Raw genomic sequence first — 18,264 nt, 5'->3', positions numbered from 1 at the left:
AGGGCCCATTACATGTTTCTCTGCCAGCCTGCAAGCTTGCGAGGTGAGGAGGGGACAATGTCTGTGCCTTTCTTGTCCATATTATACCCCTAGGACTTAGTGTAAAGCCTGGCACAAAAATGGATAAAAACTCATCCCATTAGATGAACATGTCGTGGGTGGGTGGTCATTTCTCTTTTCCGATATTAACTTTGACAGTTCAGAATTCTTACCTGAGGCAGCCAGGTTAGTTGTGGTAGGAAAAAGAGCCCTTGACGTGGAGTTAGGAGATGACCGTGAGTCCCCACCCTTCTCAAATGAGCTGTGTGACTTGAATAGTCAGTTAACCTCTCTGAGCCTTAGCTTCCTCATCTGTAAAATGAAGGTGACATTAGTATTGGTCTTTATAGACTGTGGTGAGGACTAAAAGAGGTTATCCATGACAAAAGTTTAGTGGAGTGTCTGACATAAAGTAAACATTTAGTACATTCTACTTAGATTAGAATGGAAGTATAGATGAATGGATGGATGGATATGACAATTGGTGTATAGATGTATTAATGATGGATGAATGAACAAGTGAGAGGAACATTCTGAGTAGGATATACCTATCAGGTCATGCTCCTTTTCAGATCAGCCTCAATCCCATTTTGTGGCCATCTGTGCAATAAATTGGTTAGTCTGAAAACTTAAAAAGCTGCCTGGTCTTGGTTTTTGTGAAAGTCCTATGGCCTGCTGCCATTGAATGCTGAAGATTTAAACTTCTTATTTTAGGTTCTGTCTAGACACCTCTCTAAATAGGAACTTTATGCTAATCTGCAGGTGTTGCTTATGAACAGGTTATTTCTAAATAGTAGCTGGTGCATTACCAAAACCAAAAAAAATCCAAGCACAAATAATACTTATTTAAGACTAAGGTCTCCAATGGGAGGAGTCCTAGTCAATTTGTCCACTCCTCCCATACCACCTGGTCCCTGCCTAGACCCTACCCAATTACTGGCAGATCAAAGATTCACAGTGGGTATAATTAATTAAATGCATTTTTACTAATTAACTTAAGAACTGGTAAATAGGGCCTCCCTTTGGTAGTTTGAAGATGCTGCTACTGGTGCTGCTGATTAAAATGTGAAGCGAATCTGGCTGGAAACTAGCATGTAATGAATGGGAGCACTTTCGCAACATTTCTTTTAAGGTTTGTCAAATTGTATCCTACTGATATTGCTAACCCCCTTTAATCAGTAAGTATAAAATTCATCTGAGAGCATAAAATATATCCGACAATGGCATACATCAAATCCCAAACTGAACATTCAAAATAAATTGTATCGAGATTTTGTCACAATCATTGATTTCTGCTTTTCAAGCTGGTTTCTAGGGCAGCCACATAAAAGTTAAATACAAGCTATCTATGGGCTCATTGGATTGCGGTAATTCATTAAACCAACGGTGGCTTTAATAAATCTGAGCATAAAGATTGCTTCCACAGACACCCTCAGCTTGGAAATGTGCCACTAATCAAAGAGGGTGGGAAAACTCATCTTGTTGGCACACGGGGGAGGTGAGAAGTAGCTTTGGGGGGTTGCTAAAGGCTGGTTTCCAAGAGGAGCAGTGTATTCAGCAGTGAGAGCAAACCCCTGGGGAGCTGAGGACCCTGTGTCCCACCCCTCCGCAGCTAGTGGTCAGCAAATGGGCAGTGCCGGCAGTTGGTTCTTTGAACACAGCTGGTTTTAGTCTTAACTGTGAACCCACCTATTGAGGGGTCTTCGGTTCCATTGATGTCTTGATTTCCCCCGTTGTGTTCACTTCCCAATGATGATGCTGATCACTGGGTTCTTAACAATTTACAAAGCATTTTCACACTGAGCGACTTCCTTAATCTCATAGCAATCCTGGGAAGGACAAGGCTGAGATTATTATTATCCCCATTTTACAGAAGAGAAAACTAAAGTTTAGAAAGCAAAGTAATCTGCCCAAGGTCCCACACTGGCAGAGCCAGGGCTAATAACCTCAGTGTCAAAAGCTCAAGTTCTGAGTTCAAACCCCACCTCCATGACGTACCAGCTCCATGTCGTTGGACGGGTTCTTTAATCTTTCAAGACCTCAGTTTTTTCAACTGTAAAATGGAGATTTAATGAGCTCCTATGGATCAGATGCATAACGAGCACTTAATACACGTTTGCTATTATTCATAGAGAATATCAGGTTGTATCAAAAAGAAAAACAAATGGGACAAGGCCTGGAAAGTAACTAATGGAAATTTCAAGTTCCGTTTCACACCGGGGGAGGAACACTCGCCCTTGTCATGCATTAGCCTTTTCCGACTGTGAAGCATCCTTCTTGTTGGCGGACGTTAAAAGAAGCTCGTGATATTTCAGTCCCTTTCAGCTGTGGCTCATTATTGTAAATAGCGGTGCCATGAGGCGATGAGAAAAGAATTTAAATACACTGACTGACAGAATTTTTAGGGAAAGTGAAACACAAGAAGATAAAAAGCAATCAGAAAAAAATTTGCATAAACGCTTGTGATCTCAAAGGTCATCGATTCGAGAGTCTACTAATGGAAATACGTCTTTTTAAATTCTGGGTGATTATTTAATTGAAAAGGAAAGAATTTAAATGAATCAAGTCGTAGGAGCAGAGAAGATTTATGTCGACTGCAACAAAAAATGTATGTCTCTTTGGGGAAAATTGGTCCATTCATATACAAGTTAAAATTTAGGATAGAGTAGTAAATTTGGCCATTTGTTAGAATTTGGTTCAGCACCTTAAAATATGTTGGTATTAATGTACATTATGAATTTATTTTTAAAAATCAGCTTCCTATTACACTCTTATTCTATTTAGGAAATAGGATGTTTCATATCCATTAATTTACTTGAACTTTACAATGACCTCTGGAAATAAGCACTATCATTCTTACTTTATGGGAGAGTGTAATATATACTTATGGAGGGCATTTTTGTCTTTTTTTTTTATCCCCAGTGCCTGACTAATAAAAATGTAAGTCAAATGTTATAGCGGAACCTCCTGAATGTTCTGCTTATTACATTAATCTCTTCTTAGAAGGCAGCACCTTTAAGAGCTCTGGCCTTACCATCAGTAGTCCTTAAGTTCAAACCTCAGCTCTGCCACTTAACTGACAATGTGACCTTCGGAATTTATTTCTTGGAACCTCAGCTCATAACAGTGTTAATAATACCTACCTTGAGGAGTTATTATAATAATTAAATTTCAAGATGATAAAATGAGGGGAGAAATGTAAAGTACTTAGTACAATATCTGACACATATTCATGCTCTAAAATTGTAGTTTTCACTCTCTCATGAGTATACTTAGAAATGCTAGGATAAGCATACTATTTGACCACTACTGAAATTTCTTTTTTTTTGAAAGCCTGCCTTCATCACTGGATTCGAAATGAACAGGAACAAACCTAGCAGCTGGTGTATGGCTGGATGAGGAGCAGGACCAGGGGTCTGGCGTGGCAGCCAGGCAGGAATTCTTAGAGCTCCTGTGAAAAGCTTCCCTTTAATTTCATGCAATGAGCCGGCATTAAGAGATGGCAGGGACTGACTCCAGCGTGAGGCTTCCTGCGGCCGTTTGCACTGGGCCCATTCACTTTATTATTTTCTAGGACATCATACAGACCTTTGGCCACGTGGGGGGAAAAATATGTTCATCTAATAATAAGGGATAATTAGTACCGAGTGTGATTCATAGCTACAGGAATCCAACTTTTTTTTCAGGGCATACTGTTAGGATATTTGCAAACTCACTGGTCGTCTCTGGGACATCCAGGGTAATTAAATTGTGTTTCAATCAGCTCAGTTTTCACCATGGCTGGTGAATGTATCTTTACAATATATTAATAGGGTAGCCATATAAGATGAAGAATTGTGTGACTGATATTAATAGATGTTGGAGGTTAACGATAAGTGATTGGCAGCTGTGAGTTGGACAAGTTATGCGGTAGGTCAAGGATTAGGAGAAAAGGGTCAAACATTTAATGAGCATCTACTATGCTCCAGGTTTTAAAGTAGGAGCTTTCATGTGCCAGTCCACCTTATCCTCCCAACCTCCCTACGAAACCCCTCATCAGGGCCACAGTGATCCTCGTTGCCAGATCTCGGTCCGCCTTCACCTCTCATCATTACTTGGCCCATCAGAAGGTTTTAACAAGCCTTCCTTTAAACACTTTCTCTACCTGCCTTTCAGGATATCACACCTACTTTTTCCCTCCCACTTCTCTTCCTGTTCCATCACAGTCTCTTTTACTTGTTTCTCCATATGCCCCTGACCTCTAAATGTGGGAGGCCCCCAGGGTTCAGCCCTTGGACCTTTCCTTTCTCCATGGACCTGCATTTCTCAGGAGGTTTCATGCAGTCTGATGTCTCTGAAACACCTAGATGCTGACAACTTCCAAATTCATATTTCCAGCTCAAATCCATCGCCTGAACTCCAAACTCATGGAGCTCACTACCCACTTGCTATCTCCATTTGGATGTCAAATATGCATCTCAAAATTAGCACACACCTACCCCCAAACCTGCTCCTCCCATAGCCTTCCCAGTCGGTAAATGAACTTTTCATATTTCCAGTTGCTTAAACACAGAGAATTCAAGTCATCCTTGCCTTCTCTTTCTCTCACACATTACATCCAGCTGCCAGCAAATCCTGCAGCTCTGTCTTCAGCATCTCTCTAGAACTCTGTTCTCTCTCTCTATGCTCTACTCACCTTCCCTCTACCCCACTACCATCTTTCAAGCTACAATTATAACTCACTAGACAGCAATAGCTGCCTAAATGGCTTCCTACCCCTAGAGTTTCTCCCACACAGCAGCCGGGGGAATATTTTAAAGCACAAATCATCTCTTGTCACTCCTCTGCTCAAAACTATTCAGTGACTCCCATCTCACTCAGAATAAGAGCCAAAGGCCTTACAAGTCCTTGGCTGTTTCTCACACAAGCCAAGGACTCTTGTACCTCTGGGCCATTGCACTGTCTGTATCTCTGTCTCAGCCACTTGACTGAGGACACTGTAAGGGCAGGGACTGGGTCTCCTCCATCCCTGGACCTCCAGCACCTAATCCACCACCCAGTGTAAACAGAGGAGCAAACATTGAGAAGTACTCGCTCTGTGCCCTTTATGCTCATCAACTTATTTAATCTTCACAACAATCCTATGAGATAGAAACTCTTAATATGACCATTTTACAGAAGCGAAAACTGAGGCACAGAGAAGCCAAGTGCCTTTCCCAAGGTCACAGACCTGGTGGAGGCAGACCAGGGATTTGACCCCAGACAATTTGGTTCCAGAGGCAGCTCTGTGCTCTTAGATGGTACATTATCCTGCCTCTTGGAAAGATGCTCTTGGCAGATGGATGGTGGACGAGTGAATGAATAAATGAGTGATAACAATGATTATAATGTGCACATATGAGCACTCCCCAGGTGTGCTAGCTACCAGGATGCCCTAGATTAGCTTCTCTGCACACAGACAGTTTTCTGCAGAATGCTCTCGGGCGACACTCATGTCAAGGAGTGAGGAAGCCAGGATTGGGCAGAGGGAAAAGCTGGCAGGCAATATGGTTTGCCCCTGATGCCTAGAGGGAGCTCTGGAGCTGGGGTGACCCTTCAGAGTGGTCCTAAATGGAGGCAGAGTGGCTGGCTTTTGTATCCAAGCCACTGGCCAAGGGCTGGTCCCCGGGTGGGGGCATAACTTGGGCGAGGCAGGCCCCTGCAGTAGAGGGCAATTGCTAGGGAGCGGTCCAGCTGGGAGTCTTTGGTAGCTGATACTCCCAGCCCTTGGCAGGAGGGTGCATGGGCCTTGATGAGGAGAGCTAAGGGCAACACTTCAGTATCCCCCAGACAGACTAAGGAGTTTGCACAATATCTCATTTAATCCTTATCACTGTCCTGTAATGAGTTAGGCATTTGTTATCCCCACTTTATAATAGAACAAATGGGAGCTTGGAGATATTAAGCAACGTGCCTAAAGCTGATCACCTAAGAAGGCAAGGCTGGGATTCAAGCCTGGTGTGTCTGACTAAAGGACTGAATGAGCGGCCCAGGTCATCATCCCTCAGCTGCTGCCCAGGCCTGTGCTCATCACCTCATCGTTGGGGCAGTGGTGTGGTGGCCGTGGACGTCTGTTGCCTGAGTCTGTCCAGTGTCCCATCTCCTTCTGCTAAATCATTCCCCCCGCTGTGGGCTTTGCTCCTTTCCCCTCCCTGCACCCCTGGTGGGGCTGCCAGCCCGATTCCCGGTGGCCTCTGGGATGGGCACACCCCCCGGGCCTGGTCAATCAAAGCAGCACCATGCCCCGACCCCGGGATAGGCCAATTCGTCCCTGGGAGCCACGGGACAGAGAAGCGTCTCCCTCTAAGATGGCTAAAGCAGAATGATGTAAGCCTGGAGAAAGAAGGCCACAGCCATGCTCCCCGAGCATCCTCTGCATGGAGACGGCCAACCGCATAGGAGAGAATGAGAAATGAGGCAAGTACACAGAGAACGAGAAGGAGAGAGATCTGATGGCATTGCTTGAGCTCCCGGAATTCCTGAGGTGAGGCCTAGCTCTAGATGTCCCGGTTTCGTGAGCCGATAAATTCTCCTGGGTCTCTAAGCTAGCACGCATTGATTTTCTTTCACTTGCAGATGGATGACACCCTCAGGTCAAGGTGCTAGTTTCAAGAATGTATTAGTCAGGTTTTGCTGTAGAACAAACAGCCTCAGAGTCTCAGGGGCTTACAACAATATTCACGTTTCTCATTTAAGGGTCTGTTGGTGAGGGTGTGGCTCGGGTTTGGCTGGGTTTGACTCCAGGCTGTAGGTCTGGTTCAGGTCTGCTCTGTGTGGCTTCCTTCTGTGGCTGAGACCAATGATCAGTTGCCTGCGGCATGCTCTTCTCATGGAGGATCACAAGAGCACAAGCGGCCAAGCCAAACTGTATGATCACATTTAAGGCCTCTGCTGGCTGCAAGTCCGCTAACATTCCAGTGGCCAAAGCAAGTCACATGGCCAAGCCTAATATCAATGGGACAGGGCACGGTACTCTGCTTACACTAGTGAGAGGGACTAAAAAGTCACAAGGCAAAGGGTGGGACAGGTAATGCTAGTATCAGAAGGGGCTGAGGAATTAGGAACAATAGTCCAATCTACCACAGATCGGCAAGGAGAATGAGGAGAGGGTGCTAAATGATTCCTAAGGCGGCAGAACATTCCAGCCCACCACACCAATGTCAGCTAAGGTGTCGTGTCCCTCACGGGCAAAAGGGAAGACCAGCTTCTGCTGGCGGTCTGTTAGAATTACAGCAGAGTCAGCTGAGCCCCAACACTTACCAGAACAGCGCACGCCTTCTCCAGGCAGCAGCTCTGTGTTCACAGAAACCAGATCCTTTCCAAGAGATCAAAATCGATTTTAAATAGACACAGCTGTTCCCTAGCAGGGGCATTGGAAGGGAGAGGGGCAGACACTACAGGAAATGTTTAGTTTCTTTTTGTTTTAAGTTGTTGGAATAACCAAAGAAGAATTTTTAAGGTTTGATTATTAATTTCGAGAAGAATCCGTTGACAAGTTTGCTATCATTTTCGAGAGAAAGAAGTGTGAGATCAAAGGATGTTTCATAGCAGAGGTGTTCACCTCATATTGAGTTGGAAGCGTCTCACAACCCAACGATCAGAAGTAGAGCTGGTTTGTTTTTTTGATGTGCCCCTCACATGGATTAATCAAAGGCCACCATTTAATTCAGTTCCACAGATGTTTATGGAACACCTCCCGTGGCCGTGTGCTCACGTTCAAAAACATAAACGAATAATAATAGTGTTGCCACTGCAGGCCTGCATCATCTGGGCAAGTCAAGTTTTCTCCCAGAGTCTCAGTTTCTTCCTCTGTAAAGAAAGCACGTTTGACCTGTGAACTCCGAGGTCACCCCCTGCTGAAGCAAGGAGCATGATAGGGCTGAACAAAGATGTTCAAGTTTCTTCCCAGCGGTAAAGCCCAGAATTCCAGGAGCAGATGACTGATGACTGGATTCATGTTGCTTGCTCCCCTTCCACCCACCTCCCCAGAAAAAGGCTTATTGTTCCATTGCCATCCTCAGTTCAGGTGTGTATCTAAATTTGGTCTTCACTACGCTTTTCCTTCAACAGTACAAAGGGCGAGTTTGGGTGGAAGGAGGTAACATAAAATAGTAGTAAAGTGGAATCTACTGGCATCCCATTGACCCGAGTCCCAGCCCTCCCACTTGTTAGCTGTGGGACCCCGGGTGAGTAACTTAACCTTTCTGAGCCTCAGTTTTCTTATCTGTAAAATGGGGGTAATAGTAGCTTCTCCCTCATGGGGCTGTTGTAAGTGATGTGAGTTAACTACTTAGCACCGTGTTTGATCTAAGAACCCACTAAAATCATTATTATAATTATCAGAGCATCGCTTCCATGCACATTTTCAGGAAAAACTGGATTCTCAGTCTGTCAGCTCATTTAGACTCCTAGAAAGTCTAGGAAACTTCAAAAAAGAAGTTTATACCGCCACTGAAATTTCATGAAAAATGTAAAATAACTTCTTTCAGTGTTCTTCATATAAAAGTGTACACAGATTTGTAAAAGTATGTGTTACTTTGAACTAAAACAATAACGATAAAAAGATCTTAAAAACAATAGAACCCAGGGGCCTGCCAGGTGGCGCAGCGGTTAAGTGCGCACGTTCTGCTTCGGCGGCCCAGGGTTCGCCGGTTCGGATCCCGGGTGTGGACATGGCATCGCTTGGTAAGCCATGCTGTGGTAAGCATCCCACGTATAAAGTAGAGGAAGATGGGCACGGATGTTAGCTCAGGGCCAGTCTTCCTCAGCAAAAAGAGGAGCATTGGCAGCAGATGTTAGCTCATGGCTAATCTTTCTCAAAACAAAACAAAACAAAAAACAAACAATAGAACCTAGTTCCACCATGAAACCCTCAGAGTTAAGGTGAGATCCAGCCGCTGAGCGATATGTGTGATTATTTCCCGCTTTGTTTCCAGAGGGAGCTGACACACAAGAGGGCTGGGGCTCACTCTCTGAGTCTGCACCCTCCAGCAGGGCTATGTTCGCATCCTTTCTAATTTGCTCAAAGGTCCTCTGTGGGCTGGCCAGGGCGCTGGACTGGTCCGTCTTTTAGGAGACATTGAAGTTCATGCTTTGGTTTGATGCCTCCTATTGAATGACAGGACGAGAACCTAGATCTGTCTTTCTTTTCTTCCCAAAAGCTGCCTAGAGGACTCCAGCTCAGCACTCTTCCCAAAGCTGTTAGGCTCCAGTGCTAAGTGACTTTCTGCAGGACTCCCTCGGGGCTCCTCATGACGGGGGAAGAACGCAGCTCTGTCTCTTTTTTCCAGACAGTCTCATCTTTTTGATACAGGCAGCTGTTTCAGAGCCTAGACAGATGTGTTCCTCTGCTGATGGTCCCAGTGGTCTGAGGGGCGAGGCAGGGAACCGCCGTGCTGGGCGGAGGGTCCAGGGTGTGGACGCAGGTGCAGGATGCCAGAGAACGCTCGGTGAAGAGACAGTGAGCTGAGCCCCTCCTCTCCGTGCTTGTTTTTACATCTCTGCCCGACCCTTTTAAAACCAACCTCCCATTTCTTTGTTTTTCAAAAGGAACAAATATCAGTAGCTAGTTGTTCCTGGGCAGAGGTGTCACAGTACCATTTTACCACCAACATGGCGAGGATGCTGACCAAAAGCATGTAACTGACATTGTTCTGAGCAACTATGGTTCCCTCTTGAACGACACGCACACCTAATAACGTGGCCTGGTGGTTCCAAATACTGGATTATAAACTGTTTTACATCTCCCCAGCATAAAATAAGGCAGGTAAACCAATAAAGGTGCAGCCGATTCAGATAAATATGGTACTTCACAATTTACTGGCTAGAGACACATTATCCCAATGAGCCAAACATTGGGGAAAACAGCTCTCTTCTAATTACGTGTACAGGTGGACAGCTGATCCCAAATATCAGGGCAGATGGTCGCAGGTATGGTCCTTCGTGGCACACTGGGTTGAACAGCCTATACTGTTGGGCTGATAAATATTTTTCCCAGGGCACTTTAGTACTGGAAAGGTTGAGCATTGACTCAAGGGGCAAGATCCAAGGCTCTTCCTGTACCGCTGCTTCCAATTCCCGAAAAAGGATCGTACGCATCACTGTATCCGAGACGCCTTCGTAGTGAGTCGCTGAGGGGCGCTAGGGTCTTGATTCCTCTGGTCGGCGCTTACTATACTGTCTCCTCTGTGGCCCTGAATGAGGGTCACACTTAGCGCATAAGCATCCTCGGAGTAGAAAGAAATGATCTAAGAGGGAAACAGAAGCTCACAAGAGTCTGAGCAAGGTGGGACTCTGGGGGTGGGAGAAGAAATGAGTGAAAAAACTCTCCTGCTGACGACATCATAATATGTAGTAATTATGATAAATGAGAGTGAAATAAATGAGAGAGAGAGCAAAATAGGGGGAGAATGGGGTCCTGAAAATCACATTCTTGGAAAATCCCACGCTGCTCCTTGCCAAATCTAATGCATGTCTATTAAAAAAAAAAATCCCCATCCCCCACGCGGTACCCCTAAAAAGTATAGAAAACAAATTATATAGGATGGAGATCATAATAATAATACTACCAGTGAGAAAAGAATAAATTACCCATTTACGGTAGGTCTGTAAAGTATTTCAAGCCACTGGGGTACCATTTCATGAGCCAAAAGAACTAATTTACCAAATGGGTCCCCAGGGCCCAGAAGAACTAACGCACCAGCCACCAAGGAGCGGCTCCCTCGCCTGCTTCTTCATCAGATCAGTGCCTTTCGCACAGAATGAAGGATGTGGGGCTGGAAGGGACACGGAGGTCCCTTGGTGCATCAACCCGCACAGGGACGAGACTGCGTTCATGGGTCAGAGAGGAAAACGGAAGGAAAGAAAAGATGAGACCTTAGAATCAGACACACCTGGGCTTGAATCTGGTTCTGCTACCTTTTAGCTGGGTAAGTGTGAGCAAACCTTCCGAGCCTGAGGTTTTTCCTGATCTGCTAAAAGCCTGAGCTTTTTCCGGATCTGGTAACACCTATCTTCAGGGTTGGGAGGATTCAGCCTGAGTTAGTGGAGATAAATGGACTAGTACAGTGGTGGGCCATAGTGGGTGTGCAAAGAACAGGAGCTGCACTTACAACTACCTCTGTCAGCATCACCATCATCATCATCATCATCTGTGTCCTCATCATTGATAACATCTATGCAGTTCTTTCCAGACACCAGGGACTCTGCCAAATGCTTCTCATGCATAGTCTCACTGAATTCCTCAACACGTCTATGAAGTAGGGAGTAATATTATCTTATTCTACTAATGAGGAAGTTAAGTAACTCATCCAGTGTTACAGAGCTCGTAAGTAGCAGGGCTGGGGGTCGAACCGTTATCTGACTAACTCTAGAGCCGACAGAACTGAAGCTACCCTGGCCCTCAGGGAAGGGTGAGATTGATGATGTCAGTTAGCACAGACTGGCCATAGATTATGGCTACAGAGAGGGGGCTTCGGCAAGATGAGGAATTAGAGCTGAAGACTGGACCCTATTCTCTTTAGCCTTGTTGAGGGGACCTCAGTAAGACTGCTCTGGGGATGGAAAATAAAATGGCGCCCAACCCATGGAGACAGCCAAAACATGAGAGGGCAGGAGGTCCTACAAGACCCCCGGGGGTTGGAACAGTTCTTTGGGGCATAGTGACGGTTCTCTAGAGGCGGACATATTTGTCTCAGTGTTTTGTATTTTGCTTGTCTCTTGCTATTTGTCCACCATCACTCATGGAGGCTGTGACAGAGCCAAGAGCCAAGAGACCAGGCCATCACACACATTCTTTGTAAACTCCACACCACACCAAATAAGAAACACATCAAAAAACCAAGGAACATTCAAAGAGTGAAAAATACTGCACTTCTATCAAGAAATAGATGCTTTAAGTATATATGCTTATGAGGTTAAGTCTATGGTCAGTGTGTATATTTAATATTTATCTATTTCATACATAGAAGCTTCTGAATTATAAGTGATTATTAAAGGACTATTTGCAAACGAAGAATATGCAGAAGGGCCTGGGTTTGTTAAATACATACACAGAGCAGATGCGCCTGACCAAGTTCCTGACCTGTACATGAGAAATTGCTTGGGAAGCCAAGAGGAGAATGTCACTCTATCCACTAATAACTGTGCTCTGTGTCCACACGGAAATATGCGTGTGTATACCATATCTACACACACACACACACATAGTCAACAGCTATACATACACATTCCCGTCTCAGAGCTGTTCGCGGTTCCCCTAAGCCCACAATCCTCTCCTATTTTTCCCTCCTGGTTTCTCTTTTCCTCCATCGCTTCATTTCGTAACTGTGGCGAGGAGGGTGACTAACGGCAGTGGCGGCGGGGGCACTGCTGGGAAGGGAATATAGCTTGGCTTTTGGGGTTTCCTGCCTGTGCACTCTTCTCTGTGTCTTCGACTTCATCCCGCTCCTGGAGGGGGCCAGAGACCCCGAGACCTGGCTGCCTCTCTCTGAGAGATGCTTTGCCCTTTTCCCAAGAGCACATGTTAAAACCCACTCAGCCAAAGTAAACCGTGTAAATGTACAAAAGATACATCTCCTAGATTGGCCGGGATTCGCATGTGACAATTTGAATAAACAGAGCATCCATCTGCAGAGAGAGAGGATGATTCCCCAGGGACTCTCCAGTGGAGGGGGGTGGGGAAGACACGGACAGACACCCTGTAGAAGAGGAAGAGCAGAGAGCCCCGAAGCCATTCCTGAGGCTTGAAAGGTTCCTGGCATTTGTGTATTTCACACACGTGCATGGTGCTTTATGAGCATCTGTCCTGGGTGCCTAGAACAGTGAGTGTCAAACCTCACGGAGCACCAGACCCTCCTGGGCAGCCTATTGCGACTGCAGATACTCAACACCCCCCAGAGCTTCCAGTTGGTCAGGAGTGGAGCCTGGGATCTACATTTTAACAAGCATTTTCTGGGGATCCATATTGAGGGGTCTTTATCCTCACTTTGAGAAACACTGGAACCAGCCTGAAGTCCAGAGATGTGCCTCGCAGAGCCTGGCAAGGGATAAGGGATATTGTTTGCAGAAACTTCATAATTTGAAGTTGAAGTGCAGGAGGCAGGACCACATTTCTCCCTGGCTCCTGTGGGCAGACACACGCAGACCCAAAGAAGAATCGGGGTTTCTCAGAGCGCTGCCTCCTGGACTAAGAAGTCCATGACATGCTGGCTTCTCTTTCAGACCTCCCCTTCACCACCCAGGCTGTGTATGAACTTCACCTTGCAGGGAGGAGCCCGTGAATGCCACCTCCAGTTCCTGAGCCAGACAGAAACCAGGTCCTTGATTGAGTCAGAGAGAAAACTGGGCCGCGTGTGGGGATTGCTGAGTGCTGGCCCCAGCTCCTCCACTTGACAAACAATTATTGAGCCCTGGGGAATAAGAGCAGGAGGGACTATGCATGCACTTCCCCTCATGAACCTTTTTGTCCAGTTCTGTGATCTTAGGACAACCCCTTTAACCTCAGCGTCTTAACATGCCAAATGCAGATTCCCAGGTACCCTTCCACCCAATAAAGGATAAAATAAGAAGAGAGATTTGCAAGTACTTTGAAAAGTAAGAGGTGACCAAAGACGAGAAGGGTTTTAACGAGAGAAGCAAGTATTTTCGTGGATGTGGAGTTCTGGGGTATGGGGGAGATGAATTTGCTCAGTCAACCACAAACTCTTTGGAGAAGCATCTATTGAGCACCAGGCAGTGGAAGCACAAAGAAGAACTGAGCACAAACCCTGTTTCCTGAGGCTCAAAGACCAGCTGGGCAGGTGCATGTGGTGGGAGGAAGGTGCAGTCTTAGCCAGGGCCTTGTACTGCCTGCAAGAGAAATCATCAAGCTAGCTCAAGAAAAGGGCATTTATTTCTTCCAAATTCCATGGAATCCAAGACAAAGCAGAATAAGCAAGACTCCCTTGGGGACCGTAGTCTCAGGCGTTAAACCCAGTGAGCCAAACTGATGGTGACTTAGCTCTCAAATCCTTCAAGTTAGCAAATACACAAATCAGTGATCAATGGTGATAACGTGCTATGAAAGAAGCAAATGTTGAATGTTACACCTAAGAGACGAAAGGGAATCGGATGCAGAGAGCCAAGGAGACTATTCAAGGCAGAGGCAAGAGAAAAGGCAAAGGCTGGGAGGTCGGAAAGAATTAAGTGGCACGAGTGTAGTGAGCAAGGGGAGTGGAGTACAAGATGAAGTCAGAAGTCCGATTGTGCAAGACTGTGGGCTCGCTCTTCTACTTCCAGAACTCAGGAGGTGCCATGTGCACCAGTGAGCTGGCGCAAGCCTGACAGTGCATGGTGCTGGATACACGTCAGTAGCATGATGGACCATTTTCTAAAGACTCTGGTTTTAATCTCTACCAACTCCTTGACCAACATGGCTGCAGGGGCCCTTGCTGTCTCTGGGTCCCCGTTTCTCCATCAGTATACAACAAGGGTGCTGGAGTAAATGATCCCAAAGTTGCCTTCTAGGACTGAACAGCATCATTTGGCGGTCGGGTGGGGGAACCACATATATTGGGTTTCCTGGGACAGTTCCAGTTTATGTTGCTTGTCCCAGCTTCATTATTCACAGCACCCTCTTTTTCTCTCAGAATTGTCCCAGTTTGGACGTTAAACTATAAGGTCACTCTATTTTTGGGAGAAGGGAGATGCATATGACACCGCTGTCAGCAGTGGGTTAGGCTTTTGCCTTGGTTCTTCTTAGGAATTTTCTTTTTCTGAGCAACAATGGTTTTGCAGACTTTCCAGAATGCCTAGGCAAACTTTGATGGGCACCAAATGCACATGGCACAGTTTGCTCATTGTGCTCAGAAAGATCAGACACTCGGCAAATACTGGTGGAGGCCGGCGAAACTGCGTAAGGGCCAGTGCACTGCTAGAGCCTTGGATGGGCTTTGCCTGATGGGGAAAGATAGCAATCGGTGACACTGGGAAAATGGCAGCAGATCCCTATGAAGGGAAGCCCTTTTCTGACTTGGTTCTTAACATCAGCTTCCTTGGGTCTGAGGCGGGGGCTCCTTCAGAAACATGCAGAAGAGAGGATACTGAACCAGAACGCACAGTGCTGTTAAATTCTCCTAGTTGTGGACCCCAGAGAAAGCGAGCTATGGATGACAGACAGCTCTGGAGCCCTTCCCCCCACGGTTTACATGTGTCTCCAGAGAAACGAGTTATAAATGCATCTCAGCCCTGAGATAGGCAAGTGAGCTTGCAATAGGGCATCAGGCAAGCGGAAAAGGACATGGATTCTATGACTATTTTGTTACCTGAGATCACCTAAGGAGGAGCAGAGGTGGACGTTTGGAGGAAGAAAGATAGACTAGTAACCATTTTGGTTTAAATCAAGTAGAATCTAGAGGGTAACTGATTTCAGACTTTCTGTTTGAGATCTGGTCCTTTTGTATATGGGTGAACATAAGGAGACACAGCTGGGAAAAGCCCCTTTTTTCATGTTAAGAGAAAAACATCTCAAAAAATAAACTTCTTTACAACCCTAGGAGACGAACCCAGGAGTTTCTGGAGTGCATGTCTTGAAATCTCAATGGCTGTACTACACTGGGGAAGAAGAGGCAGAGAGAGATGAGCAGAGACCCAAAGAATGGGTGTTTGCTTTCTTTTCTCCTTGTTAGATTTTTCTGTTTTGTTTTGACCTGATTTTAGGATTCTGGTGTGTGGGAATAATCTCACTGGAGAGGAAAATGAGTAACACTTGGTCAGTTTGTTTACCGTACAAACACGCTCACACACATTCATTTGCAGAGTGCTTACTACAGGTTAGGTGGCGAGGATGCAAAGATGAATAATACATAAAACGGACCCTCCTCCTCCCACGCAGAAGCTCTCAGGGAAGTGGGAGAGACACGTCAACAGATGAATTACTGTGCCTTCTGATGACTGCTGTGACGGAGGGTGAGCATACACGCACACACGCACAGGTGCCCACACACACATCTCCAAATAGAGCTGCTCTTAATTGTCTTTCAGAAGGTTTGTTCCCAGGACACCCCTTCTCCCCCTTTTTCTGGTATTTGCACATATGCTGACTTTTTTTGATGGAGGTGAAATTTACATAACATAAAAATAACCATTTTAAAGTGAACAATTCAATGGCATTTTGTACATTCACAATGTTGCGCACCCACCACCTTTATCTAGTTCCCAAACATTTCAAAATAAAACCAAAATAAACCCAGTACCCATAAAGCAGGTACTCCCTATTCTCCCCTTCCCCCAGGCCCCGAAAACACGAAGCTGCTGTTCGTCTCCATGCATTTGCCTATTCCGTATATTTCATACAAATGCAGTCATACAATATGTGACCTTCAGTGTCTGGCTCATTTCACTTAGCGTAATGCTTTCCAGGTTTCTCCAGGTTTTAGCATGCATCTGTACTTCATTCCTTTTCAAGGCTGAATAACATTCCATTGTATGGATATACCACAATTGGTTTATCCATTCCTCAGCTGGACATTTGGGTTGTTTCCACCTTCTGGCTATTGTGAAGAGCGGTTCTGTGAACATTCGTGTACAGTTTTTGTTTGAATGTATGTTTTCAACTCTTTGGGCTGTAGCCCTAGGAGTGGAATTGCTGGGTCATATGATAATTCTATGTTTAAGTTTTTGAGGAACCACTAAACTGTTTTCCATAGTGGCTGAACCATGACATCCCCCTTTTGAAGACCCACAAAGCTCTGTGGTTTTGAGGCTCCTCCGTGACTCAACTGCAGGACTTCAAAGCACTGAACGGCAGTTCAGAAATACACCAAGCAGTCTAAGTGCCTTGGTTGGTCAGTGGATCAGAACTTGTGCTAATGAGACGAAGGTCAGGGGTTCAGTCCCCAGCTGTCCAGTTAGCTGAGCAGAGTGGACAGAGTGAAAAATTATGTCTGCTGCCACATGTCCCACCATCTAATACTGTCCTGCCCTCTTACAACAGCTTGTTAGTGGTCACAGGGGGAGGGAGCAAGAGTGTGTTTTTACAGTTCCACATAAAAGGAAAAAATCTAGCACTCAAGGCATAGTGGGACTAACTTGGAATCAGATGACTGCTTAGTTCCAGTCCTGGTTTCCCCTGATTTCTGTGGGCCCCTTGGGTAAATTGCTTAACCCCCACCCAGAGCCTCAGTTTCCTCACCTCTCAAGTAGGAATAATAATCCTTACTCCAAAGAGATGATCATGCATCGGAGGCACTTTGCACACAGTGGGCTTCCGGGAAATGCTGTTCCATCTGAAGGGTGGGCGACCTCAGTCCACGCCAGAGCATACCTTGTGCTTCTGCAGGAAGCTCTCCCCAGGCTGACCAGCTGTGGTGGCGGTGTTGACCAGGCTGTGATGGAGGTGCGCCTTGCACAGCTGTCCTCAGGGTTGCATTGGCTGTCCCCAGGGTTATATTGGCTGTTTTAAATTGTCCTCTTTGCATGGAATGAAGCTTGCCATGGTAACAAGGTCTGGCGGCTGGAATCCAGAGGGCCCCAGTGAAAAATGCCAAGCCTGTTCTCTGGGAGAAAGAGGAGCTAGATGGGGTTCAACTTCATGGTTACCTCCGCTCTCCTGTGAAGAGGGGATCGGTAAACTGAGGCAGCAGGGCCTCAACACTCCTACTCCCAGTAGGAGGAGAACGGAGGAAGCCCCACTGTAGCCTTCCAGTCCGCTCTCCTGGCCTCATCCCTCTCGCCCCCAACAATATTTAGCCCCGCTGAGAAACTTAGGACCTGGCTAAGGCCACCCCTCCACCTCCGGTGCACACCCTGCCCCCCCAGGGGTTCCGGCTGTGGGGAGGCCAGAGGGAGAGCGGCCCAACCTGGCGAAGAACAGAGCGCTCCTTGGGGCAAAGGGGATGGCGCAGGTTGGGACGGTGGAGGTGGAGATGTGGGGGTGGAGAGGGGTGGGGTGGGGGTGGAGAGAGAGAGGCCCGCGGGGCACCAGCCCAGCTCCCCGTTGCACGTTTCCCACCCGCGTTTTAAGGAAACGGCAAAGCAAGAACTCCACTCCCAAGCTCACACAAGCTGTCCCCTCCCCCGGAGCTCCATCCCCGCTCCCCTCCGGGGCCCCTTTTCCGAGCACCCCTCTCTCCCAAGCACCCACCTCCCCCCCTCAGCCCCAGCCCGCCGCGGGGCGCTAGTTCGCCAGGGCGGGGGCTGCCCCACCGCTCCAGGGAGGGGACCGAAGAC

The 18,264-nt window shown here is 46.6% G+C and overlaps 1 protein-coding gene and 1 long non-coding RNA gene across 3 annotated transcripts in view; one reads left to right on the top strand and one right to left on the bottom strand.

Annotated features, from left to right (window-relative positions):
• Positions 1 to 18,264, top strand: part of KAZN (kazrin, periplakin interacting protein) — a 1,021,370-nt gene that overhangs the window by 563,359 nt on the left and 439,747 nt on the right. The window lies entirely within an intron of this gene.
• On the bottom strand, positions 185 to 18,109 carry LOC123285678 (uncharacterized). The gene is made up of 3 exons (XR_011503614.1): positions 17,228 to 18,109; positions 1,729 to 1,868; positions 185 to 351 (listed from the first exon to the last, which is right to left on the bottom strand). It is a non-coding gene; the product is annotated as an uncharacterized lncRNA (long non-coding RNA).

This window comes from Equus asinus, chromosome 5 (assembly GCF_041296235.1).
Source record: "Equus asinus isolate D_3611 breed Donkey chromosome 5, EquAss-T2T_v2, whole genome shotgun sequence".
Lineage (NCBI taxonomy): Eukaryota > Metazoa > Chordata > Mammalia > Perissodactyla > Equidae > Equus > Equus asinus.
Note: the sequence above shows the minus strand (reverse complement) of the source record. Positions and strands in the feature narration are given on the sequence as shown.